The 27,995-nt window shown below is 37.8% G+C and overlaps 1 protein-coding gene and 1 pseudogene across 3 annotated transcripts in view; one reads left to right on the forward strand and one right to left on the reverse strand.

Annotated features, from left to right (window-relative positions):
* STAU2 (staufen double-stranded RNA binding protein 2) overlaps window positions 1-27,995 on the forward strand; it is a 251,657-nt gene that overhangs the window by 187,604 nt on the left and 36,058 nt on the right. The gene's annotated exons all lie outside the window — the stretch shown is intronic.
* The window catches only part of LOC119256660 (60S ribosomal protein L5-like), a 57,493-nt pseudogene continuing 29,599 nt past the window's right edge, over window positions 102-27,995 (reverse strand).

Raw genomic sequence — 27,995 nt, forward strand, 5'->3', positions numbered from 1 at the left:
GTCACACAGGAAATTATTGATGAGAAGAGATATGCTAATAATAAAAATTTGAAAGGATTTATTTTGTTTGGTCATTAAGTTTATTTTTATCTTTTGGTTTACTAGCTCTCAGTGACCTGCTCCTCAGCTCCGAGGAAGCTTGTTGTTATCTGAACTACCTGATCTTTCTTTTGTGCAAGAGACATTTTGGGGGGGACAGTTCTACCTCTTCTTTTTGACTTTTTTAGACTCTTCTCATGGAGTAGATTCTCTTATATGTCTTATACATTTCTCCCATCATGTCTAGACTTATGCTCTTCCTATGTATTCAGAGAATTGTTTCTTATAAGCATCTTCATCTTCTTCCACTAAGTAACACTTGTAATCTGCAACATTCTGACCAAGGATGTGCTTCTGAATTCCTGGCTTCCTGGTACTGTGAGAAATAGACAAGTCTCCATCCAGAGATTCATCTAGGACCCCCAAAACCTTATTTCCAATAGTAGTTCTGGCAAATCCTTTATCCAAGTAGCAGGTGAAGGCACAAGGTTTACCATCAGTGCTTTCCACATTATTTTCATCTTCAGTCACTTCAATTAGGTTTTCATAAGTCTTGTGCATGCCAAACCTATTGAGAAGCCTGTGGGCCAGCAGCAGATCAATGTAATATGCTGAGGCATAATTTGGGAGTTCATGAGCATAATCTCTACAAACTGTCATTTCTTCTTCTGTGTGGGCATAAACAGTCTAAAAAATGATCTCTCTGTTGGTTGCATGAACTGTTATCCTGTGTTTCAGTATGTTGTACCTATTTTTATCCAGGATTACCAAGCATTTCTGAGCAAAGCAATTAGTTTTATCCTCTCACCTTCTAAATTTCACTGGGTATCTCTTGAAGTATGCCTTATTCTTGACAACTTTAACAAACCCTATGCTGCAGAAAAAAGATCTGCTTCTGTGGGAATCTAAAATTAAAATTTCCACATTTACTTTTAATCTGTTTAAGTTACTTTTCAATTTACTTATATGTTCAACAAAAATTTGAGTGTTTGCAAATGGCAGACCCTGGAGATTCAGTAACTATTCAGAACACATGGTTCCTGTGCTCCTTGAGCTTGTGTAATTAATAAGAAAAAAGACAATGTTCTAGTATTTAGTTGACGTATTTTTAGGTTCGTTGTTTATAGAAAGAAACCTTGCCTCCATTTCCTTCTCCCACCCCCACCCCCAGTCCGTACTCTTTAAGACTCCAAGATCCAGAAAGGTGTACCCTGAACTTTCTTGTTAGCCTTTATCCCATAGTCACTCTTTGACTTTGGCCAAGTGACCTAATTTTTCTTCTGCTTTCCTCACACTTTTCTTGTTTTTTCAGCATTCTGTCTTTTTTCTATCCCAGTTATATTAGTTCTTGAAATCCCATTGGCCAGCTGGTTCAGATCTCTCCCTTTGCTGAATCTTCATTTACTAGTGCCACTTGGTATTTAATTTTTAATTTCTTAAGGCAGAGTATTTTCTTTTAAATTGCAAGATTGTGCCTAGAAATAGGCAATGTCTATATGTTATATTAAACTGAATGATAGTTTCAGGACAAAGGGTCATTTTGAAAGCTTAGAGATACAGTTTTCTAAGAGGGTAAGCAAAACAAAGCAACAGTAAAAGAAAAACTGCCTGTAATACCAGTTGGTAGTGTTGAGGACCACATCCTGAGTTCAAATAAGGGGGACTGCTCTAGCTGTGCCGGCTGCCATGCTCCTTTTTGTCCATGAAATTAGAATATGTCCTTCTGAATTTGGCCTTGGAAAAAGGATTACTAAATAATTAATAAGGCATGAAAAAAGTAAATACCTTAAAGTTATTTCTTTTACTTTTGTCATGGCCAGTTATCAATCCTTGTTTTGTTAGAGAAAACTTTGTAGGCAATCTGAACTAGCCTCCAGTATGCCCAGTTTTGAGTTTTTAATTGCCATATAGAATTGAGTGAGAGTCATGCAGTGAGTTAGAGCCGAACTAGGAGTCACAGGTTGGTCATTTCTTCTAATGTATAGCAGGAGCCATAAACAGAAAAATGGGAACCTTTTCTGTAATTTGGGTGTTGGTAAACAAGACTAAAATCCTTCTTTGGAATTAAGATGCATTTTTATTAAGTATATATAAGTAACACTCTTTCACTGTAGGTAATAGATGAGTTTGGTAAAACATCATTTAAACAGTATGTGGGAATTCATGTAACAAAGCCATTGACTGTGCAAGATTTCCAGTGCTTCATTTCGGTATCAGAAATAATGTTTTAAAGATTGTGACTATCCAAATTTATCCGCTGATCTCTGTTTCATTATAAAATTACTTGTAATAGAAATACAAGATCTGAACCTTGTCTTTTAATATTTCAAGGATGTTAACTTGAACTAGATTCCAGTGCCCTGTAGCAGTTCTAGAAGCAGTTTCAACACAATGACTTCTTCCATACTCCCAAACTCATAAATAACAAATTTTTAAAATTGTTTTTATATCTAGTCATTATGCTGGCTTCTAAAATCTTATCTTTTATTAGTAATATCCAAAGGGACCTACTGATAGGAACATAGGGACTTGATGAGCTCATGGTCATTGTCATCCCTGTCTTTGCAAGAAATGTAGTTTTAAAGATTGTTGTTGACACTAAGAGTGAACACTTATCTCATCTTAACATGAGACTACTCCAGGCACGACTATACTTTTCCTCGTGAAAATGCTCCCTTGCTGACGCCATTGCTGAAACAAAATCCTTAGCATTTAAAAGAAAAGAGCTAGTAAGAGCAGTGACTCTGTAAACATCACTTCAGTCAAACTCTGATACCAAATATAGCATTATGTTAGATGCATGTAGGCATGGCCTCAGAATGTCCCACACAGTTAATCTCTAAGTCCTGCATATCAATCACACCTCCTTCACATACCTGGCCTGGAGCCTTAATGGAATTCCTCCTCGTTATTTCAGTGATAGCTTACTTCCTCTGTTTTTCCAATTGGCTGCTCATTGTGCCAACTTCTTCAAGGAGCATTTTCTTACCTAAGCAACATTGTAATGTTGTAATATATGCTGACAGTTCATTTATATAGCTGTTCTTGTTCCAAATGTTTTTATGTTCAATTACTGAAATTTAATCATCAGAAGAGATTGAATTTTCTCTAGATCATGCAGCTTTGCTTAAATGTTAAGTTAATAGTACATTACAGAAATATAAGATTTCAAAGGCTTAAAAATTCAATATCAAGAAAATTCATTAAGCTTTGTAGTGATCACCTATGATATCATAGATAAGAGCTGTGTAAATGGTTACATATAAATCACATTTTTTAAGAGGAGTTAATTTGAAATTACCACAAACCTAGTCAACGATTGCTCATGATTTTCTCGGCAATTTGTGAAGGTTTATATTTCTTTTGATTTTCCTCAAGTTCTTGTGGGCATGCTTTTGTTTTTCTTTTATAACCTCCTCTCTCTCTAAAGTTATGCTGTTACAATTCCTTCAAGCCAAGTGATTCTTTTTAATTTTTTATCACATGTTGAAAACACCTTTTCTATAACTCCATTTTTATGCTTCATAGAAATAGAGACCAAAGACAAAAGACCAAACCACTTTTCTCCAAAGTGTCTCTTGTTTTAGATTTTCAAAGTCTGCTACTGACCATTGATTACTCTGCCTATAGGATTTTCCTTACTTTTTTTTTTCTCTCAGTTTCTTGTGTAAGATACAAAGCAAATATTAAATAATATCTTTGGTTCTGAGACAAGGAAATTAGAGAAGGTATGGGAACTCTATTTGCCATTCTTGGTAGAGAAAATCACCAATTAAGCTATTCTAGTTGGCTAAATGGCATCCATACTTTTATCTGAACCTTGGAGTAAGTACAACATAGTTTGATTCTCATTTCCTCGTGTGATCCTGAAAATGAAGTTCTTAAGTTTGAATCAATTAACAAATATATGTAAAAATATTATAATACTTAATTATACTATATGATAAAATTCTATTCTGCAATTTGTGGTTCTTGATCTTACTGTGAAAAAATATTTTAAAGTAGTATCTATTGTTTATAATCCAAATAAAAATCTCCTGTTGAAAATAAAGCTTAAGTACATTTAATACAAATATACTCTCCAGTCCATACTAAATGAAAGGCAATATACTAAAATGACTACTGTTTTGAAAGAGTTTGGCTTAGGTATTTGTGTGAGAGTGAGTGTTTTTACATGTAGTCCGTTTACAAAGTGCCAAGGCAAGGACTGACTTCGATTTTCTTTGGATTCCTTTCATACCTAGAAATACATTTTGTACACTGAAATAAACCAACTTGTCAACTGCTTAAATGTCTATTAAATTTTTGAGCTAAAAAAGTAACTTGTTTTAGAACATGAGTCTTTTTCTTTTCTTTATACTTTATGTATTGAAATTTTAACTAGTAGCTATGGTGATCTCAGTGGGAATTCTCCAGGATTTGGACTCAAGGAGTAATCTGCCAGCTCATCTGTAGACTTGCAGGGTTATGACCACAGCCAGTTGCCCTACATGTTTATAATGAGGAGTGTAATACCTGCCTGGCAGGGCAATAGTGGGAAGTCAGTGAGACAATATGCATAAAGAACCTAGAGCAGCCCCATGCCTGAGAGGAGTGTTAAATATCATACAGACAAACAGCAGCAGCAAGACGAAACTCTCCAGGTATAAAAGCACATTTACATAAAAGGAAGAAGAATCCCACCTGTATGGGATAGCACTCAAAGACTATACACAGACTAACTGCACAGTAGGAAAACATTGATCAGAAAGTGGCCTACCTGCTGTACTAAACATAAAGGAAAACAAAAGTCTTGCCTGATAGAGTTGTTTTAAAAGGGGGGAATTTTTGAGCCATACCTAACTTTGATTCACCCCCAAGATGTAGCAGTCACAAGCAGTGAAAATTCATTATAATGTTTCCACAGCAGTGTTTTCTACCTTCAAAAATTATGGCTAAAAACTCAAAGCAATCAATGTTTTCTCATGCTTCTGAAATAGTCTATTTAAAACAAATTTTAGTTCTTTGTATAGCTTTAAAATCTGATATTAACTCTATTCAAGAGTGTTGCAACTGTAGTATAAAATCTGTCCAAAGATGGGCCTTGATTGGAGCTACATTATGAAAATGTGGAGTTGCAGAAAAAGCCCTCTAACTAGAGAGAAGTTTTAGTTTATACAGTTCACCCTCAAAAGAGACATTGGTTTTTTTGTTTGTTTTTGCTAGGAGAAGATGCTAGAAGGGACTCTAAGTGGTGACTCTTAAGCTGCCACATGCCTCAAAATTACCAGGTGTATTTGGGAGAACAGATTTTACTATCCTAGAATTTCTGATTGTGTGGGCCTGGAGTAGAGCCTGAGAATTTGAATTCTTAACAAGTTCTCAAGTGACTCTGATGCTCCTAGTCTGTATCTCACTGCACTGCTCCAGAGGTCATGTTGTCAACCATTCAGAACTTGTTAATGTATCAAGGTTAGGATTTTTGTCAGATATTTTGTAGCGATATGTTCTATATTCTTTGCACTCAATGATATTCAAAGGAAAACAAACACAAAAAAGCTGGTGACTTTATTAAGATGAGTTAGATTTAGAGAAAAGAATATTATCAGGGATAAAAAGGATCATTTCATTATAATAGAGACCAATTCATCGAGAGGACATAATCCTCAATGTTATATACCTATTAACAGAGCTTCAAAATATATGAAGCAAAACCTGAGAGAAATGCAAGGAGAAATAGACAAATTATGGTTCTAGTCAGAGATTTCAGCATTCCTCAATAATTGAGAAAACAAGTAGACAAAAAATCAGTAAGGCTATAGACTACTTGAACACTGAATCAACCAATTTGGCATTTATAGAACACCCCACAAAACATTATACACATTCTTTTCAAATACATATGGAATTCACTATTCAGACCCTATTCTGGGCCATAGCACAGACCTTAATAAATTGAAAGGTATCCAAATCATACACACTATTTTCTCTAAAATTATAGGATTAAATGAAAAATCAATAACTATATTATACATGGAAAACCTCCAATATTTGAAAGCTAAAAATCAAACTCCTATGTAGTAGATCATCAAAGGAGAGATCACAAGGGAAATTAGATCATATTTTGAATTGAATAAAAATGAAAATACAACCTTTTAAAATTTGTGAGCTAAGCTAAAGCAGTATTTATAGGAAAGTTTATAGTACTAAGTGAAAGGACAGTGACCTCAGATTCCACCTCAAATAATTAAAACATGGTGGGCTAAACAAGAAGAACAAAGTAAGAAGAAGTAGAGAAACAACAAAGAGCAGAAATCCATGAAATAATAAATATAATAAGAATTGAGAGAATTTGTGAAATCAAATTTGGTTCTTTAAGATCAATAAAATTGATATACCTCTAACGGGGATAGTGGTCAGGACAATCAGAGAACAGACATATTTTCATTACCAGGAATAGGTGGTAATATCACTTCTGATTCTACAAATATTAAAAGAATAATAAGGGAATATTATGAACAGCTTTGTGCCAATAAATTCAACAATTTACATGAAATGGACAAATTCTGGGAAAGAAAGGACATTCTAAAATGTTACTACTGGTAGAAATTTCTGTTCTTAAATTGGAATGTAGGGTTGTCAGGGAAGAAATTTTATATCTCCTTTGAGCAGAAAACAACTAATAAAGCTGACTATTCAATAGACCCAAAGAAATACAGGAGCCCTTGCTTTACTGCACAGATTGTGACTTCACCTGATCTTATAACTGCATCTGTGCTTTGTAACAGTTGGCCCTGTTTTCCATTTACACTGCCCTAAAGCTTTTGTTCAGAAAGTGGTTACTCTTCTCTTTAATGTGGTATACAAATATGATGATACTATTTCCCAGAAATGTGCTTTTGTTTGCTATTAGAAATATTAGAAAATAAAGTCAAGCTACACAGATATGAAACAGAACTAAAGGACAAAGAGAAGGAAAATAGAAATAGGAAAACAAAAGGAAGTCCTAACACCTAGGTATTATGGGTTTCAGAAATAGGGTACAGAGAAGAAAGGACAGGTGTTTCCATATTGAAAAAAAATTTGAGTGCTCTGTGAAGCATGAAACTAGCTCCCCAACAAAGCATATCCTTGTGAAACCTCCTAACCTTGACTATAAGGAGAAGACTGGACAAAAACAGAAATCACATCTAAAGTATCAGGGATCCAAATGGCTTTGGGCTTTACAAAAGGCATGAAGCATGCCTTCAGAATGCTGAAGGAAAAAAATCACCAGCTAGAATTCTATTCCAACCCAAACTATTCAACAGTAATGAATGAATAAAATAACGATATTGTGAGATACAAAAGTCCCAAAATCTTTACCTCCTATATGCCCTTTTTCTCAAAAATCTACTTGAAAATGTTTTCTCTATCAAAATGAAGGAAAGAGCAAGATAGGAAAAAGATCTGATGCAGAACCAAGGAAGAGGCAATCTCCAATAGGAAGGTGAAGTGTAATCCTGGGGCATATTGTGCACAATACTGACAGGAGCAGTTTCATTTAAGACTAGACATGATGACTGTTGTCATCACCAGGATCCCCACTGGGAGTACACAGTCTTTTCAACCTGAGGACATTATGCCAGGTAAATCTGGTCCAGATTTTTGTCTGTATTTTCTTTTCTTGATAACATACCAGTGAAGTTCCTACTTTCTATGTCATTTTTCCCAATGATCTGAGAATACTCTTTTTACTTCCACCATTATGTTCTCTGAGATGGAGGTAGGACATGGTGAGCTTAAAAAGCAGATGATGTGAATGACAAAAAAAAAACAAATAGTCTGATTTCATAATCAAAAAACTCGCCTAGATATTTCTTCAAAGAAGATATCCAAATGGCAAATAAACATATGAAAAGATGTTCAACATTGCAAAACATTAGGAAAATGAAAGCCATAATTACAACGAAACAACACTTCATTTTCATTAGAATGACTATTATAAAAAACATGGAAAATAAAGTGTTAGCAAAGATATAAAATGATTGGAACCCTTGTGCGCTGTTGTTGGAAATGTAAAATGAATGATGTAGCTACTGTGAAAAACAGGCTAGCATTTCCTCTAAAAATATAACAGAATTACTACATGATCCAGCAATTCCACTTCTGGATATAGACCCCAAATAATTGGAAGTAAGGATTCAAAGAGTTATTTGTACATCCATGTTCATAACAACATTATTCATAAAGGTCAGAATGTGGAAACAACCAAGTGTCCATTGACAGGATGAATTGAAAAAAATGTGGCATGTACATATCATGGAATCTAATTCAGCCTTAAAAAGCTAGGAAATTCCAGCACATGCTACAACATGGATGAATCTTGAAAACATTATCCCAAGTGAAATAAACTTGCCTCAAAAAGACAAAATACTGTGTGATTCTACACAGATGAAATATCTACCTTCAAAGAGACATAAAATAGAATGGTGTGGGCCTCCCCGGTGGTGCAGCGGTTGAGCGCTGGGTTGCGAAGCTGCCTGCAGCCTCTGCAGCACTGGTTCGATTCCCTGCCACCGGGTGAGTGTCCCACATGGTGCGCAGACCTCTCCTGCCGTCCGCTGCTCCCCTCAGCAGTGTACTTTGTCAGTCTGCCTGTTCTGTTCCCCTCTCTGGCTCTGGTGAATTCTCTCACCCTCCCGCGCTTCTGACTGTACCCCAGTGCTGGTATAAACAAACAAACAAATAATTAAATAAATATTTAAAAAAATGTAGAATGGTGATTGCCAGGGACTGGGAGTATAGAGTTTCATTTGGCAAAGAAGAAAGTTCTAGAGATGAATGGTGGTGATGGTAACACAAGAATGTGAATGAACATGATGCTGCTGAGCTTCTGTATAGAAGATACGGAGCACTTGGTGCCTGACACAGCCTGACCAATGTATGGTTCTTGGGTGGCACTGTGGCTATGATAACAGCCCAGAGACAGCGAGACCTTGTTGGACTTGCTCAGCTGCTATCCAGCTTCTCCAGTAAAGGTTCTTTTAAATGTCAAAGAATCCGAATTCAGAGTAGGCCCCTGTCGATTCTCTCTCTCTTGGCCCTCCGTGTACTAACAGCAATATTGCTCTTTCCCTAGACAGCTGAGTATACTCTTGCTATGCATTTTTCCAATACTAAATGCAGGGGTTGTTTAGGTGGAATTATGTAGATGGTAAAGCTCTGAACAAAAACAAAGGAATGATTGTCACAAAAAAGAGTGACACCATGACACCATAGGAAAGGAATGGGAGACCATTGCAGGGGAGGATTTTAGGGCTTTCAAGGCACTTGTCATATTCTGTTACTTAACCTGGGAGGTGGTTACATTTTTTTTTTTTTAATTTTTAAATTAAATTGTACAAATACACCCCAGTATGGATTGTACTTTTCACAACAAGAATTTAAATAATTTTACAATAATTACAATAATGTTTAAAATGATACCAGAGTGTAAGCAGCAGCTAGTATGGCATATACCTACATTTAGGATGGTGGCTTTACTTTTCAATATTGAATTGAATTTCTTTGAATTTTGAATTTCTTCCTTTTCTGAGTCCATGTTCTAGTATACTTCATAATTTTTTTTTTGGCAGTAATTGCTCCAATTTGTCTATTTGTAAGCAAAGTCACAACTTTGCTGTCCTACGTATGAATCTCACATATTTGGTGTTTATTTGGTAACAGGGACTTCTTTTTTTTTTTTTAAGATTTATTTATGCATACAAGAACTGGGGGTATAGGCCAGAGGTGCAGGGGCCGGGGGGTGAGAGAATTAACCAGAGACAGAGTGGGGAGCAGAATGGGCAGACTGACTGAAACACACTGCTGAGGGGAGCAGCGGGCGGGACAGGAGAGATTGCCATGTGGGTTGTTCCCTGGCTGGCTGGCCAGGGATCTAACTCAGAGGCTGCGGATTGCTTCATAGTGCTGTGCTTAACCCCTTGTGCCACCAGGGAGGCCCAAGGACTTCTTAAATTAAACAATTAAACTTGAATTTGCGATTACAGTCTCTCATAAGTATTACCTGTAATGCAAATGACATTTGTAACTTATTACTGCAGACACTTTTAGATAATTGATCTCGTGCACATAGACATCCCATGATTTTATGTTAATTCTAGATACTTAGTTTTTGGGGCTCTTATAGATTAGACCTTCCTTTCTCTATCTGCTTTGTGCATGTCCTTTCTGAATGCAGACTATTCATATCATATTGGCAGCATACTCTCTGGTGCATGTGTCTGTACTCAGGCTTGAAATTCATTTGTTCATTTATGTCTCGTCTTTCATTAGGTTGTGAGCAACTTAAGAGCAAATATCATGCTTTGTTCCTTATCTTTTCATTACAAAATCACCTTTGTTAGATGTTGGACAAATAAGAAATACTGTATTTCAAGCAGAAAGAACAGCATGAATGAAACCAGAGAGACGTGAAGACATGTTCAGGGAGCGGAACTGTTCCAGCGTAGAGCACTGAGGGGATGGACTGGTGGAGGAAAGTGGGAACAAGGCTGGAAGAGGAGGCTGAGGGGAGATAGTAACCATCCTTGAGTGACACATTTAGAAATTTGTACTCGATTCTATAGGCAGTGTTTCACAGCAGAAGATTTTAAGTCAGACGTGGCATATGGATCCATGTTTTAGAAAACTGATTGTTTCAACATCTATCTATGTTAGATGAAGAGAAGGGAAAGATTTGGGACAGAGAGACTAGTAAGGAGGCTGACTGGAGCAGTAAAAGGAAAGATATATTGACCCTGTGTGGGTTGCCTTTTTCCCCCGAAACCATTCACTTTATTGTTTCTATGTTCCTAAAGATATTTTGAGGGAGATGTAATGGATGTGAAACTTTTCACACTTTGGAGTATGACATTTTATTTCTAGTATGCATAGCGAAGTGTTCTTTATAGCACTACACACACACGTACATTTATGTGTGTATATATTATGTATGTGTGTGTGTATGTGTATAATATTTTTTAATATCTGTACTAGAAGATGTCCTGTTCAAAGTTTGGATAAGTGTCATTATCTGTCAAACTTAAGAAATCTGAAAACTGATTTTCTTAAGTGCTTCTTTTACCCAGTTTTCCATCATACTATAATTTCCATTTTTTTATCATGCATCTTCCCACAAGTTTTTTTTTAAAGATTTATTTATTTATACAAGAATGGGGGTATACGCCAGAGGCACGTGAGGGTGAGAGAATTCACCAGAGACGGAACGGGCAACAGAACAGGCAGATGGGCCAAAGACACTGCTGAGGGGAGCAGTAGTCGTGACAGGAGATACCTGCCATGCTGCGTGGGTATCTCCCTGGCCTGATGGAAATCGAACACGCGCTGCAGAGTCTGCAGACAGCTTCACAGCCCTGCACTCAACCTGCTGCGCCACCAGGGAGACCCTTCCCACAAGTTTTAATGATTTCCCTGTGTGTGTGTATGTTTGTGTGCACTGCATGTGAGTTGCAGTGAAAAGAGGTAAGGCAGGATGGGAGCGATGAGGGAGGAGAGAAAGAAGTGGAAGGAGCAGCTGGAGGAATTCCATCCTCAGACCCCAGTATGCAGGTTCTTGGGTAATGCTAATCCTCGATGTACCATACTGATGAACTGTTTTATAATTTGACTCAGAAATAATCTGTCTAAAATTCAAACCATCTATAAAATTAAAGAGCAATGCGGGAAATTAGAACACTGGCTGGTATTTTGCTGGTAGTAAGAAATTATAGTAACCTTTTCTAGGTATGATAATGGTGTTTTCATGGAATTTTTAGAAAGTGTTCTTATGTTTTGGAGATTCATACTAAAATATTTACCAGTGAAATTACTTAAGTTAATCCAGGAGTTGGGGAAGTGGGTAAAATTGTACATGAAAGAAGATTGGCCATGAGTTGGCAATTGTTGAAGCTGGGGCATGGAGGTTTCTTAAACGGACTGACAGGTCTCTCAACTATTTTTTCATATCAATTTTTTCACAATAAGTCCTTTTGGAAAAAGAAAGAAACAAGGTTCAGGGAAATTATTCAGCTACCCAAGCTCACAAGGCTTTGATTAATATCAAATATGCTCCAGTCCATTAATTTCAACCATCTGTCTGTCTCTCTAATCAGTTCATCTATCTACCTGTCTATAGGTCTTGATATATTTAAAAAAAAAAAGATTTAAAGTGACTTTAAAAAATTCTCAGTGATTATCTTTTAGCTGAAGGAATTAAGGATAGGACTTAAAAACCCATACAGAGGTGAGAATTACAAAATGCATGCCCTAAGTTTCTGTATATTTACTGGTGATGCATCATGGACTTGTCCATTAACTTCTTGGCAGCCCTTCTAATAAAAAGAATATGATCAGTTTATAGATCTAGCTACTGGTGACTTTAAATGTGCTTATGTAAATGGCTTATATTGCTCTATCTTAAGATCTATTTGCAAGATACGGGAAAGTGAAAGGAAAGAAAAACTAACATGTAGACCATTTACTATGTGTCAAGTATTATGCTAATGCTCATACACATTGTTGTTAATCTTTACAACCTTTATTCTGTTAGTTAGCCCTGTTAATAATATTCTTATTTGCATTTGCTTTAGAAAATGTCTTTTTCCCCCCTAACTTGGCCCCAATCTGGGCCGTTGCAAATTCCTTATGTACTTACTGTATTTCCTTACTACCAAAAATGAATATACTTACACATACAAAATATGAGTATGAAATTTTAGTGATAACTTTTAATATCAGAAAATAGGTATTTGACCAGAATTAGTTTGTAGGTAAAAATTTCTAGAAAAAATATTATCCAAATTGTGCTTATTCTCCATGTTTTTAACCTTGTATCTCCACATGTAATGACCTAATCATTTTCTTCTGCCTTCAGAACTGCTATTGCTCTGGTATTCCTTGCCTCAGAGAAGGGCATCAAGACTTACCCAGTTGCCTAAAGCAGACACCTCAGCAACCCAGGTTACATATCTGACACTTTCTCACTGAACTCTTGTTCTTTTCAATATCCTGGTATCCACCTACAGAACTTCTGTCCATCCTCACCAGCCCCACCCTCAGTTGAATGCCTGCACCATTAGCCCGTCTGTTGTAACTGTTCTGTACTCAAGGCTGTCACCCTCTAATCCTTTCCTCACAACAGTCAAATTGAGCTTCCAGAGTGCAAGTCTGTTTGTATCCATCCTCCACTTAACTATTTTTTAAAAAGTGATCTTTAATTTTTTTGGACTGTAGCTTACAATAGAAATAAATTTAACGTAGGCCTCCCTGGTGGTGCAAGGGGTTAAGACATAACCTGTGAAGCTGTCCGCAGCCTCTGCTGCACAATTTCGATCCCTGGCCAGGGAGCTACCCATATGGTGCAGCAGACCTCTCCTGACTCTCCCGCTGCTCCCCTCAGCAGTGTATTTCAGTCAGTCTGCCTGTTCTGTTCCCCACTCTGTCTCTGGTGAATCCTCTCACCCCCTACACCTCTGGCCTGTACCTCAGTTCTTGTATGCATAAATAAATAAATCTTAAAAAAATATTTTTAAAGAGATAAATTTAATGTTATAATCCAATAGACACACACTCACAAGTAAACAAGTCTTATGTTTTTTATTCTGTCCTATACCATCTTCTAGTTTGATCTTTTTTGTTGAAAAGTAAGACTGGTTGAAAACTGTGAAAGTTATTTTAGAATTAACTAATAGGTGAGATCCTAATTGTGAAAAACACTGCTTTTTAGGCTTATTACTCTACAAAAGATAAAAACTAGCCTCTGTAACAAGAATGATAGAGGTCTTCATGCTCAACCATCTTTCCTCTCTGTAGTCCTAACCCTTGCTTCCCTCTGTCACTAGATGTCCCAGCTTTTCTGAACCCCTGACAATCCCAGAGTGATGCTGCTCTTTTTTGCCTTTCTTGCCTCTCTTCTACACCAGCATCTGCCTGGTTAATTCTTCCAATCCTTCCTGTGTCAGCTTCAATGACAGGAAGTGAGATCCTGATATTGTATGTAAAGTGTTTGTTTATACCAGTCACAAGCTAAATTCTTCACATGAAATATCTGTTAAACTCCCATTGCCAGAATAGGTGCTCCATAACTATTTGTTGAATGAATTGATTTCATATCATGGCCCTGCAGTCGTAATTCAGTGTATAGAATGGTGTATTTTAAGAACTTCCTCTTTGCTAGAACTTCTATGGTACTTAGAATCCACTTACGTTGATTGTTATGGGGACCATTTGTCTCCATATGTCCACTGCACTTGTGGCTGGCAGGTCACACATGGGCACCAATGCCATGAGAGATGGAATCATTTCTTCAGGCTTGAAAGTGCAGTATATCCAGCCATGAGAATCTTGGATGAGATTGCACTATGATCCTAATGTCTGCCTCAATATTTTATGTTGTTAATTCATTTTCTTTGATGGTTACATTTTAAGCCTAGCTTAATCTAGTGATTTCTGTTATTAGAAGTAGACTGAAACAGACTATAAATGTTATGCTGAATAAGGGTCACAATACCAAATCACAGTACATTACCCCTAATACAAAGTCAGAAAAATAATGAATCTACTTTGCTCTACAGATAGACAGTGCAATATGAGTTCTGGGAAACAGAATGGATGCAGTAAATAGTTTCAACTTCAGGTAATTATTACTATTTACAAATGGTAATGGCCCACAGCAGATAAATAGTCCTTGAAAGGCCACTGTAAAGTAAAAATAGTCCAATATTCTAATACTTAGGAGTTCTATAATAACATCAGATTATCTCAGATATAGGTCTTCAGATGTATATCGAAGGACCTGATAAATTATATCCTGGCTGGTCTAAGGTCATCACAGTGCTCTTCTGATAATATATGTGCTTGAACAGGAAAACAAAATTGCCCTCACAGCTCTCATTGGTTAACCGTAAACAATTTCCAATATAAGAGTATTGGTTTTTTTTTAAAAGATACCATTAACATGAGTTCCTAAATTAATATTATCTGATTTCTAAAAATCAGCAATCACTTAGGAGCATATAAATTCTTAGCCTTGCTCTTAGTATGTATGAATATCACAATAAATTAAAATTATAGTGTTACCAGATTGTAACTTCCCTTTGTTTCTCTTTTAAGTTGTTTGTAATTCTGTAAGTCAATGAACTGATAAAGTGGAAGCCTTATAATGCATGTTAACTTCAATTAAAAAAAATATCCTTAAAACAAATATAGTGTTTACCGGGTGTAAGCTAGAAAGCTAGAACAAAAGTGCATTGTTTAAGTAAGGGAATTCGACTCCATATTCTGCTTTTGACTATCTGCATAGACATAGGTATATCATTTAAATTCTTTGGACTTCAGGTTCTTGATCTTCAAAATGAGGGGAGTTGAAAATCATAACACGATTGTGCTATGATTTCCTGAGCCATTTAAACCACATGCTACAGTAAATTTGTAAAGGATTCATAGCTCATAAATAATTCTGGCAGAAAATATTTGACTTGATTATACAAGCAGTTCTCTGAGGTAGGCAAGAAAGGTTATCTTTTCAAAGAAATCGGCGATGACTCCAAGTTAGTATTAAATGATCATATACGAGTGGGAAAATCCCTTCTTAATAAAAAATTTAATAGATGATTTTGATCATTTTTATGGCTTTCTTTCACATAAGGGATGCGTAGTATCCAAGGTTTTTGATATATCTCAAAAATGGAATAAAATCCAAATAACCGAAATATCATCCACTGAATTAAAAGTACCCATTCACTGAATTATGATTTACAGTAAGAGTAAAAATACTCAAGAAAACATTCTGTCTCAGCTTTCAGCCTCAGAGACTTGTAGAGATTCTCTTGATCAGCTGCATCCTGATCCACAGAAATGAGAAAGTTTGCAAACAGGTATATAAAACAGTAGTCACAGTAATCTAGTTGAATCCTGTCCACTTAGATAGAGGCTGCTCTGGTTTTCAAAAACTTCTTACTGAAGTAAACTGTATGCAGAAAAAAGTTCTTAAGTGTGTACGAGCTGTATTTTCACAAACTGAACCCATCTATGTATCCAATCTCCTGATCAAGAAACACACAAATATCCCAGAAGTCCCCACATGTCACACCCACTTCCCCACAGGTCGCCATACATATTCTAGCTCCCACCAGCAAAATTGAATTGAGCTTGTTTTGTGCCTTATATAAGTAGAATCTTACTGTAAGTAGTCTTTTTTTTTAGTTTTTATCATTTAATCTTACATTTTAGGTTGTGTTGGGTGTGGTTGCAGGTCATTCATTGTCATTGCAATAGATTTTTCCATATGGGACTATCCCATAATTTATCCCTTCTAGTTTTGGGCTATTATGGATAGTGTTGCATTCACTTTTTTTATATCTTTTAGTGAACATGAACCTCTATTTCTGTTGGGGGAACTGATCCATTTTTAAATATAGCCTTTTGTGACACATGGCATACCCATCTCTTATAAGCTTGGGTAGGAATTTATAACTATCAAAGGGTAGGCGCTAATTTTAGTTCAAACTGGCCTACCTTTTTTCTTTTCTCTAACAAACACACTCATTCAGATGAGAGATGAACGGGACACACCTTCTGTGGGTGAGGAGTAATAAATAGAGCCAAGTGGTGACACTATTGATCCTTAACAATATTTACAAAGTGGTGGTTTTGTTTCTGCCTTTGTTAATGGAGCAGCAGTTTGTAGACAGAGGGAGCTTTAGGTAAGGTTAAAGTTTCAGATCCACCAAAACCTTTTCTAATTTTTTTTCTTGCGTGTCATGATAAGTTGATAGTAATTAAATGATGAAATATCCCATCCCCTAAACTTGGTCACCCAATTTTTATTTATACTTTAGAAGACTCTCTCCACTTTACCATCCCAAACTATGCAGTTCTGATTTTCAAGGGGAAAATGTTTGCAGATTCCTGGGACATGATAAAGGCCTAACCATTTTCAGATACTCCTCTTCAGGCTTCCTGAGGTGTTTTTTTTTTTTTTTTTTTTTTTTTTTTCTTTTCCTGAGCCATTTAGACCACATGCCAAAGTAAATTATTAAAGGATTTATAGTTTATAAATCATTCTTGCAGACAATATTTCATTTGATTATCCAAGCAATTCTCTGAGGCAGGCAAGAAAGGTTATATAGATCACAGAGTGTCTGGAAAATTTTATTCTAATTTGGAAAGTGTTATCCACTTGTAACTGATCTTGTTTTGGGTTATTTATATTTTTGTAACTGGAAATTTCCAAACCTCTTCCATCTCCCTTCTTCTCACAATGTTCCTCTTTATTTCCCCCCTTGACATGAGGGTGAGGCACCAAAACCTGCCTTAAGCTTTCTAGTACTTGGAGCATCTTCTGATCCACCTTTTTATTTTACATTTTAGCCAGTAAGCACTTAATCCTTTTGATGGTGTTATATTAGAAGGTGTTAGACTACGCAGTGGCTTGTCATAGGCATCACTGGCAAATCCAGGCCCCCGGCTGTTTCTGTCTTCCATACCAGTGTTCAGATCACAAGACAACACTAAGCTCCCCAGAGGGAGAGGGTGCTAGTAGCTCAGGCAGTTTTTGCAACTTCCTTGCACTCCATATATCTGAAATCGGCACACATACCCAGCATTGCACATTGCTGGGTCTTGAGGCGTGTGGAGTTTTGTCCCATATTCAAACCATGTGACTAAGACCACATCAACTTGGATAGGATGATTCTTTTTAAAAACTGAATTGCACAGCCACTTTGCTTCCCTTTGATGTGTGGATGTGCCCTCACTTGACTAGACTACATGTATTTTTCCATAGAAATAGCACTTGGTCTGGCATTCTCGGTGTCTGAATCCTATTTGTCCAGTATGCAGGTTTAAGTCCTCCAGACACTATTCTCATTTAGATCTTAACATAGAACATATTAATGAAAATCGCCTCTCCTTATTGGGAGCCGCATCAGCCTGAGTTGTGTGTGGGCTTTCTTCTGTCCTGGGGCTGCCAGCACCATCAACACTATAATTCACTATTATTTGAAGAATGACAGTTTTATGCAAGCACTTCTTCCTCCATCATGCTGGCATTCATCTTGGCTATTGCAAATTGTGTAGAGTATCATTTTTTTTCTGAAATAAATTGGGAGAAGATTCTATGGTATATTGTTTCATTTTTTAAATGTGCTGCTGAGTCACTTCCCCTTCATAACTGAACTAGTTTTCACCAATACCTTTAATTACATCAGTTCTTTTTCATAAAGCTCGTTTTTATTGACTTTCTCTGTACTTAATGAATTCCTCTTGGTGAAACAGGAGCTTATTGGCACAGCATATGAAACAGCCTCTTATTACAGCTGCAAGTGGGTTGCAGTTTTTTTCTCTTATCTATTAGGCATGTATGTTGCTTGTCTTTTTAATGCTGAACTAAATTGACTAAAACTTTATCTATTAAATGGGCTGGCTTTAACTTATGAAAGAGAATTCTGAAAAGCTTATACTGTACATTAAAAAAATCTTTTGGTAACTTGAGTAGTGTTTTAAATGGCACTTAAAGAAACATCAAGGAGAATTTTTTTGTAGTCAGTAGTGATTTTGTATTTTGAATAATTATCCCCTAATTTATCTATATCTCCATATATTCTTTTATTGATGATTTAAAAAAGCTTGTAACTAAACTTGTAACTAAACACTTGTAACTAAACACACAGGACCAAAAAAAGTACATTTTACTTAAGAATAAACTAAGTAAAGGCATTTTCTGTAATTTTTCCTAATGCATGCTTAAGTGTGAGATCAACTCTTATCTACCTTTACTATACCCTGCCACCAATCCATCCTCCCTCTACCATCTACCCCCCCCATTTACAGTTATATCTCCAAGCTAATAATTAGTCCATTAATGGCAATACTTTGATTGGGTGTTACCAACTATATTGCTTTTTATGTAACTTTATTTTAAACCCAGTGTCATTTCATCAGTTCTTCTGCTCATGTTTTGACAGATTTGTCCTTCCCCACCCAATTCAAGTACATCACCACCCTGTCCTATCACATCACACACTGATTAAAGGCATACCCATTCTGTATTCCCTTTCAGCATCTCTATACTCCTGGATTTTGTAAATAAAATTAGCTTTTAACTTAATCAATGTAGGAATATAATAGCTGACAAATTTAAAGAAAGGAACCCTTAATTAGAAAATCTCTCTTCCGTTGGTCCTATCCTACTTTGTCTCAAAACTTCTATATATATTACCTATTGTAGTACTTTGCATGTGGGTATTAATGGTTATTTTAAAAATGCAAATATTGGGCCTCCCCAGGGGCACAGCGGTTGAGCGCTGGGTTGTGAAGCTGCCCGCAGCCTCTGCAGCGCCCGTTCGATCCCCGGCTGCTCCCCGGCCACCGGAGGAGGGTCCCACATGGCGCGCACACCTCTCCTGCCGCCCGCTGCTCCCCTCAGCAGTGTACTTCGGTCCTTCTGCCTGCTCTGCTCCCCACTCTGGCTCTGGTGAATTCTCTCACCCTCCCGTGCTTCTGACTGTACCCAGTGCTTGTATAAATAATAAATAAATAAATCTTTTAAAAAATGCAAATATTATTAAAAAGGGCTAAGCTACCTACATCTTATCTTGAAATTATTTCTCTATTAAGCAGTAATTCAAAAGATAAGAATTGGAATCTGAGGATTTTAAACATGAGATATTTGAATTTTGGGAAAAAGAGAAACAGCAAAGTATGGGGATAGGATGCCACCCTACAGTGGCATTAGCAAGTATTGCTTTAGAGGAACTAAAAAGAACAATGATTGGGGCATAGGGAGAATAAAGTGACATCAAAAAAGGGAGAACTGGAAAAAGCAAACTTACTCTCCTATCCAGTTTTGCTGAAAACTTGCCAATGTATTATACCTGAAAACTCGTGGCAGTATTGCTTCCGCAGTTTCTATTAATGGGCTATTCCTTGCCACTATCTCTTTTAATTTGCTATTTTATTAGGTTATCATCCCAAACCTATGCCCTAGCTTTGTTTGTCCTGTGACCCCTTTCTTCTGTTTATGCATGTGCTATATCAGTGGCTGGGTTTGGGGTATTCTGCACATGCTGACTAATCAAAAGTCTTTCCTAACTCCTTCCTGCTTTAAATTCTTCTCTTTATAGAGGTGAAGCAAAAGGAAAAGCAAAACAGGTAGTCATTCCCCTCCCAGACTCTTGCAGCTAGACTAGCCTATAACTGAAACCATGCCTGAGACATACAGAGACATCTGACTGGCAACTTTTGGGAAAACTAGCTAACAATCTGAATATAATAATCTGAAAAACAAATCTGACCTTATTCATGAAAAGAGAAGCTAATCCTATAAAAAATATAGCATTATTTCATCTTCAGAGGAAATTGTTTTAAAGAAGCTCAGTAACTTGCCAAAAGTAATAGAGCCCATAAGTTTTAAGAGAGACCCAAAAACTGGGGCTTCTGAATTCAGACAGAATAATCAGGCCTCTCCTACTGCTTTGGGCTGCCTATTAGTCACTTTTTAATAAAAATACCAATATAGTTGCACATTTAAAGTTATATCATTTAGGAATTCACTCATAAATCTACTTCCCAGTTTTCTTGTATTGAAGTTTTATTCTCTAAGCAGCTTTGCTTGAATTTTAGCTTTAATCAGACTCTTCCCAACTGTCTTTTCTGGATATTTGTGTGTATTTTCTTGCCCGGTAGAACAGTCAGTTACTAATCTACTTTTGCCCTATTTCCTTCAGTCCACATTCTTTTCCTTTTTTGAATTGACCATGGATAGAATCCATGCAACAGCATCGTCCCCCAACCTCTTTTTCTCTATAGATTATAAAAAGTGCTTCTGTTTCACTTATTTCCCTGTTGTCAGTTGGGCTCCCTACCATGTCTGCCCCCTGATCTTTTTCCTCCCAATCCTCCTACACAATCTTCCATCCACTCTTCAGGAGATGACACAGAGGAATAAGTATACATCTTTCTAATTACATATATCTATTTCGCCTGGTGGATAGAGGAGAAAATGTAGCTTTTTGCCCAACCCTACCATCATTTTAATTTGGGGTCAGCTCATTTACCCTTCCCATTTGTCAGTCATTTGGTGCTATTTTAACAAAATACCATAGTCTGGAGGGCTTAAACAACAGAAATGTATTTCTCATAGTTCTGATAAGTGTGATACCAGGGTACCAACAAGGTTGATTTCCGGTGAGGACCCACTCTTTTTTGGTTTGCAGATAATCATTTTCTCACTGTATTATTACTTGGCAGAGAAATAGATCTTCTCTGTCTTGCCTCTTCTCACAAGGACACTAATCGCATTCGTGAGGAATCTCTATCCTTGTGGCCTGATTATTTCCCAGAGTCCTCTTCTCCAAATTCCATCACACTGGGGGTTTGTCTCAACATACAAAATGAGGGGAGGATACAGACATGCAGCGCACAGCACTGTCTTGTTTTCTACCTGTAGGAATGAACAGATAATATTTTTCCCACTTCACCTTAGAGAAGGGATGTTAGAAGAGCTAATTAGCTATTAATTCAGCTGGAATTTAAAGAGTATCTACCATGGAACAGACCTAGTGCTTGACCTTGAAGAATCAAAGATTAGGAAGCAAGTTTCCTACCTTGAATCCACTGGAGGTGATAGATTTGTAAAGAAAGTTTTAATTCATAAGAAGTGCTAAGTCCCATATATTATGGCAGTTCAACCCGACAGTTCAGAAAACCTTGCTGAAGAGTTAATGCCTGAGCCTTGAAAGACAAATAAGGGAAATGAGAGAGAACATTCCAGTCCATGGAAACTGTATTGACAAAAATGACACAGAAATAAGACAGCAGGAATGGCAGAGAATCGAGCTGGTGTTCTAGGTAAGAGCTATGCCAAAATTTCAAGCCTTCTGGTCATATCCCAATCATCTTTTTTTTTAATTAAAGATTTATTTATTTATGCATACAAGAACTGGGGTACAGGCCAGAGGTGCGGGAGGTGAGAGGATTCACCAGAGACAGAGTGGGGAGCAGAACAGGCAGACAGACTGAAATGCACTGCTGAGGGGAGCAGCGGGCAAGACAGGAGAGGTCTACTGTGCCATGTGGGTAGCTCCCTGGCTGGCCAGGGATCGAACTCATGCTGAAGAGGCTGTGGATTGCTTCACAGTGCTGTGCTTAATCCTTTGTGCCACCAGGGAGGCCCCCCAATCATCTTTATATCTCTGGCATCCAGAAAAGTACCTGGCATGAAGGGAAGTGCTCTAGAATAGTTCATTAAATGTTGAAGGAATGGAGAGCTTATAGGAGAGCACACACATATGTATAGTACAAAGAAGTTGGTGAGTATATAAGGGAGATAGATATCACATAAAATGTTTTGGGACTCCAGGGTGGGAGAGTGAGAGGGTGGGAAAGTGGGGATGGCTCCATGGAGAAGAAGCCTTTGAAAAAGGCCTTCAAGGATTGATGGTGAGATTCTCTTTTCTTTCTTTCTGTGTTACATTCTTCCATTCACCAACCTCTTGACACAGGCTTCAGTTTCTCTCCACCCCCTTTTCTTCCTGGCTTTCTTCCTGGATTATTTCTTTCATCCTGCTTTGAAACCCTTCATCCTCTCTATTAAGCCAGAAGGTAGAAAGGCGTTACTCAAGCCCTTTCACCTCTCCTCTAGAGGAATTTTATTACAAAGACTAGAGATATAATAGCTGGCAAATTAATTTTTTAAAGATCTAGAACTCTAGTGAAAAGAAGGAAGAACTCACTATTTTTAGCCACATTAAGATGAATAAAACATATGCATAGTAAAGATAGTTGGGAAACATAATGAATCTGAAAGCCAGGAAAGCACTGTAGTGTTTTGGTTTAAAGCATTATAATTTATGGATTGACTTGCAGGTTTGTGGAATCTACAGGTGTGCTATCTTAGAATGTAAGAATGCTTTTAGTTTTTGATGAGATTAGTAAGATGAGCATACTCATGCATAACCCTTTAGTAGCATACATGACCTTTAAATGCAGTGGTGAAAATCAGCAGCAATAAAGATGCAAAAAAGGGTGTTAGCTTGCACTGTGGTAAAATTAGCAATCCATGCAAGCAATCCATACATGCATGTGTGCCTGCAGGTTTAAAGGATTATAACTAAGCAAGACTATGATGGATATACAGACTACTGGTGTTCATTGTTAAGCGCAACAAATCTAAAGTTGCTGGAGGAGAGTGTTAAAGTGTTGTTTTAGGGGCCTCCCTGGTGGCGCAAGGGGTTAAGCACTGCACTATGAAGCAATCCACAGCCTCTGCAGCATGAGTTCGATCCCTGGCCAGCCAGGGAGCAACCCACATGGTGAAGTAGACCTCTCCTTTCTTGCCCGCTCCTTCCCTCAGCAGTGTGTTTCAGTCAGTCTGCCTGTTCTGTTCCCCAATCTGTCTCTGATGAGTCCTCTCACCCCCTGCATCTCTGGCCTGTACCCCAGCTCTTGTATGAATAAATAAATAAATCTTTAAAAAATATAAAGTGTTGTTCTAGAAAAGCAGGGAGCAAAGTTAATCTTCTCACTCAAAAAATATATGGGAGGCCTCCCCTGGTGACGCAGGTGGTTGAGTGCAGCGCTGTGAAGCTGTCTGCAGCCTTCTGCAGTTCTGGTTAGATCTTGGACGGCCGGCAAGGGTCCCACATGGCGTGGCAGACCTCTCCTGTCTCGCCCGCTGCTCCCCTCAGCAATGTATTTCATCAGTCTGCCTGTTCTGTTCCCTGCTCTGTCTCTGGTGGATCCGCTCACCCTCCCGCGCATCTGGCCTGTACCCCGGTTCTTGTATAAATAAATAAATCTTTAAAATATATATATATATATATATAGGGCCTCCCTGGTGGTGCAGCAGGTTGAGCGCAGCACTGTGAAGGTGTCCACAGCCTCTGCAGCACGGGTTCTATTCCAGGGAGATATCCACATGGCGCGGCAGACCTCTCCTGTCTCGCCTGCTGCTCCCCTCAGCAGTGTCTTCGGTCCGTCTGCCTGTTCTGCTCCCCGCTCTGTCTCTGGTGAAGCTCCTCACCGTCCCACGCCTCTGGCCTGTACCCCAGTTCTTGTATAAATAAAAAAATAAATCTTAAAAAAATGTATGTAGTCACCCAAGCTTGGTTTAACAGAGATTATTAGTTTGAAGAAATAGTTAAGAAATAAAAAATATGGGGCCTGGTGGCACAGGGGTTAAAGTCCCAATGCTCTCAAGCTATTGCCAGCCACTGCAGCATGAGTTTGATCCCCAGCCAGGGAGCTAACCCACATGGTGCAGCAGACCTCTCCTGTCTCACCCCTTGGCCCCCTTAGCAGTGTATTTCAGTAGATCCAACTGTTCTGCTCCTCACTCTCTGGTGAATCCTCTCACCCCCTTGCATCTCTGGCCTACACCCAGTTTTTATATGCATAAATAAATAAAATAAATCTTTAAAAAAAGTAAAAAAATAAGTGAGTCATCCTACTATCTCCACTAACAAAGGGGGATCTAGTGCATTTTCTAGTCAAATATTGATACATTCCTACAAAATATAGAAATTAATTAAGGAGGATTGGCTATATTCTAGGATATCTAGGAAACAATGGTAAAAGACACCATTAAAAACTTAATAAAATAAACTTACCAAATGTGCTGGAAAACACAGCATATGCAATCAAAAAAGGTTGAAATGTTTATTGTGCCTTTAACTGTTAAGCATTCAGTAGGTGACCTCAGCACTGTACAGTCACACTGCATGAGGGTCTTGGAAATAGAGGGTCAGATCCAAGCTGTAGGTGAGTGTGGGCTGCTGGGGGTCATCTTTCTGCCACCTGAATTTCCACTTTTCACAGGTCTCTGCTCTTTGAAGAGCAAAGCTGTGTAAAAATGCAGAAAGAAAATAAATATTTTCTTGGCACAAGTAAAAAGGCTCATGTTATATTTATTCATCCATTTACTTGGGTCCCTTACGTAGAGTATACTGAGAAGAGAGACAGCCGCCGCTCGGCAATGACCTCATTTTAAGTGTATCTTCCTAACATGATATCACAAAAAGAAACCCGCCCTTCTAAAATTGCTTACAAAGAGGAGATCTTTTATCACTCTGAAAGAGATCATTCTTATTTGCAGGTTGGTGATAGAACTTCGTCTTACTTCCCAGCTTCCTTTCTGTTAAGCATATTATTACAAGCTCTGTTCTACTTGGATTCCTTTTTTAGTGTTTCCTTTGCTTCTTCTGTTTCCTTTTTCTGTGCTTTGTTTTTTGGAAGTTTTCTTGCATTTCCTGAAGCCCTTAGAATGTTTCAAGAGAAACATTGAGCTATTTAGGCTGCAGTTGTGTGTTTAAATCCAATGCTGCCTGCAAACAAATGTTGTATTGTACATTATATGGAGCTGCCTCCTCTTCTTCTTGAACAGAGCACCTGGTGTTACTGGTTTCAAAGAATATTCCAAGATTGGCAGTTGGAGTCTCTTCATAGAAGTGTAACAGCGCTTCCCAGAAAGCTTGAAAAATGATATTCAAAGTGAAGGAAAATAGAGAATAGGTGTCACCCTCTGAAAGAATAGTAAGCAGCCGCAAGAACCTTCATTCAGAAAGGATTCAGAGAGAAAATGGAGACGTCTGAGAACCAACTTTATAGTTTGATATGAGCTTAGAAGATTGAGTAGCCTCTCAAAACAGGGTTCTGCCTAATGTATTGCCAAAAAAAAAAAAAAAAAACCCTGGCCCCGGGGGGCGGGGGGTGGAGGGGGGAGCAAAAACCAGGGCCTTCTCCCACAACAGTTCCATTTAAAAAGCTAGAAATTGGTACAAATTTTCAGGCAACTTACAAAGTGTTGTCTCAAAAAATCCTGACTTTATTAAAAGGAAGAAACCTCGTGGAGGAAAGATGTTTCATAACAAATAGGCCTTCAGTGGGAAGCATCACAATGCACGGCTTTAAAGTCTTGATTTCATAGCCAACAACTCCCACTTCCTCTTAAGTGTATGCACAAGTCTAGTGAACCTACTTGGAAGGTTAAAATGAAAAATACTTGGTCAATTCCATGAGACATGAGGTACTTTTCTTATCTTGTTCTGCATCCTGCAGCTCATGAATGTTCCCTGCAGGTGCTCAATAATCAGAAATCATTTTGTGAAAATCAAACTTTTATTCTTCCCAGATAAGGGATAAATGAGAACCAAAGGAAATTACATTTTTGAAAATTCCCTTCTCAAATAGAACAGATACTTTGACTCCTTTTCCTGAATATGCTTCCCATAAAAGTAAGGGTTCTGAATCTTGGACTGCACATCAATAAATAAACTTTTAGCAAAGTCAAGGGAAGAGTATCAGACGAAGGCCTTGACCACTTAGAAAGACTTAGAAACCTGAACTGTGAACATTTGTTTTGTGTCATCAGCTTACATAATAGTTATGGTGATTTATTTTTCTACAGTATTTCTTATGAAGCAATATCCTATACAATCAAGTACTCAGAAATGCATGCATAAAGTATATACTTACTCTTCAAAATTGGCACACATGAAGTGAAATAGATAAGGTGAATATAGTTTTTGGGAGAATATTGTTATAAAATCCATTTTTAATTTGTATCTCATCAGTTCAAACAGATCAGGAAAGAGTATAAATGAACCAGTAAATGTCCAGCACATGTACAATGCTGTGAATAAAGATCTAGGGGTCATTTTCATTTTCAAAGGCCATCGTGTTGCTTTGATATGGTATATAGTAAGACAATACTCATTTTATCAGTCTCCGGCAAGTGTGATAATGGTTGGTTAATTTGTTCATGATCACACAGACAAGCCAAACCCAGGTCTGTTCTACCCTGCTTCTCCATTTGGGTTCAGCAGATGCTGGGAGGCAGGAGAGTGGGCACACAAGCACACCAGAAGACAAAGGAACCTTCCCATTGCCTCTGAATATGATTACCTTCAAGTTAATTGTCTAGTGTGCTAACAATGTTCAGAGAATTTCCTTCACCATTGGCTATACATTCTGGAATCCCATAGTTTTAATTACCAAGGTTGATCGTGTATACTCCAAAAGTACTCAAATTGGCTAGGTTGCATATCTTTAAAATGCCACTACTAATAAAGATTACAAATACTTATATTTTGTCCTGTCATAATGTAGATGACACTTCATCTGCATAGATCCACCAGAAATAAGGAAATTGTTTGCATACTTTTTAGGTTGAATTTTTTTATTTATTGGCAGATAATAAAGTCATTAGAAACGGAGGGTCATGGTTCAAAAGACTGACAGAGGAATTGATGTGACAGGCTTGGGTTAAGTAATTAAGCCAGACAAAGAAGCAGGGAAGTTGAATTGACCGAGTGGCCTGTGTGGCAGCAGAGCTGCTGGGAACAATGGAGCTGGAGCTGTGAGTTTGGTTCCATGGCTGAGCCAAGTCCCAAGCTTGATGTTCCAGGGGACTGATCTAGTTCCTTCCCAGCAGGCTCCAAGTTCAAGTTCCTTCCCCTACATTCCACAGATGAGTGAATGCCTGTGACTGGATCTCTAACTGACTTCTCCCCACTTCATTCTCCCCCTCCTACAGTCTCCATCCTCCTCCCACTTACTGCCATGCTCACAATATCTGTTGACCTCCTTCACTGCCACCAGCATGACATGATGTAAATGCATATGGATGTATTTACAATTACACAGAAGAAATAGTAAGTAGCTGCCAATGCCACTGATTTTTTTCCCCTCAAGCCAGAAAGAGAATGTCTTCATCTATTTTCCAAGTAAGATATAGCTCAGGTATCAATTCCTATATTCTTCTTCTGATCCTTACTTCTACCTAATTACTTACTAAGGCTTAGGGAGAACTACTACGTATTATACATCTCCTCCGTGCCAGGGACGGTAGTAAAAACTTTGTGAGCATTATCTCACTTGAGTATACTCATTGAAGAAACAGAGATTCAGAGAAGTGAAGCAATTTCTCCCAGCCTGAATCCAAGCCAGGTCAGTCTAAC

Source organism: Talpa occidentalis, unplaced genomic scaffold (assembly GCF_014898055.3).
Source record: "Talpa occidentalis isolate TD23 unplaced genomic scaffold, MPIMG_talOcc4v2.1, whole genome shotgun sequence".
Classification (NCBI taxonomy): domain Eukaryota; kingdom Metazoa; phylum Chordata; class Mammalia; order Eulipotyphla; family Talpidae; genus Talpa; species Talpa occidentalis.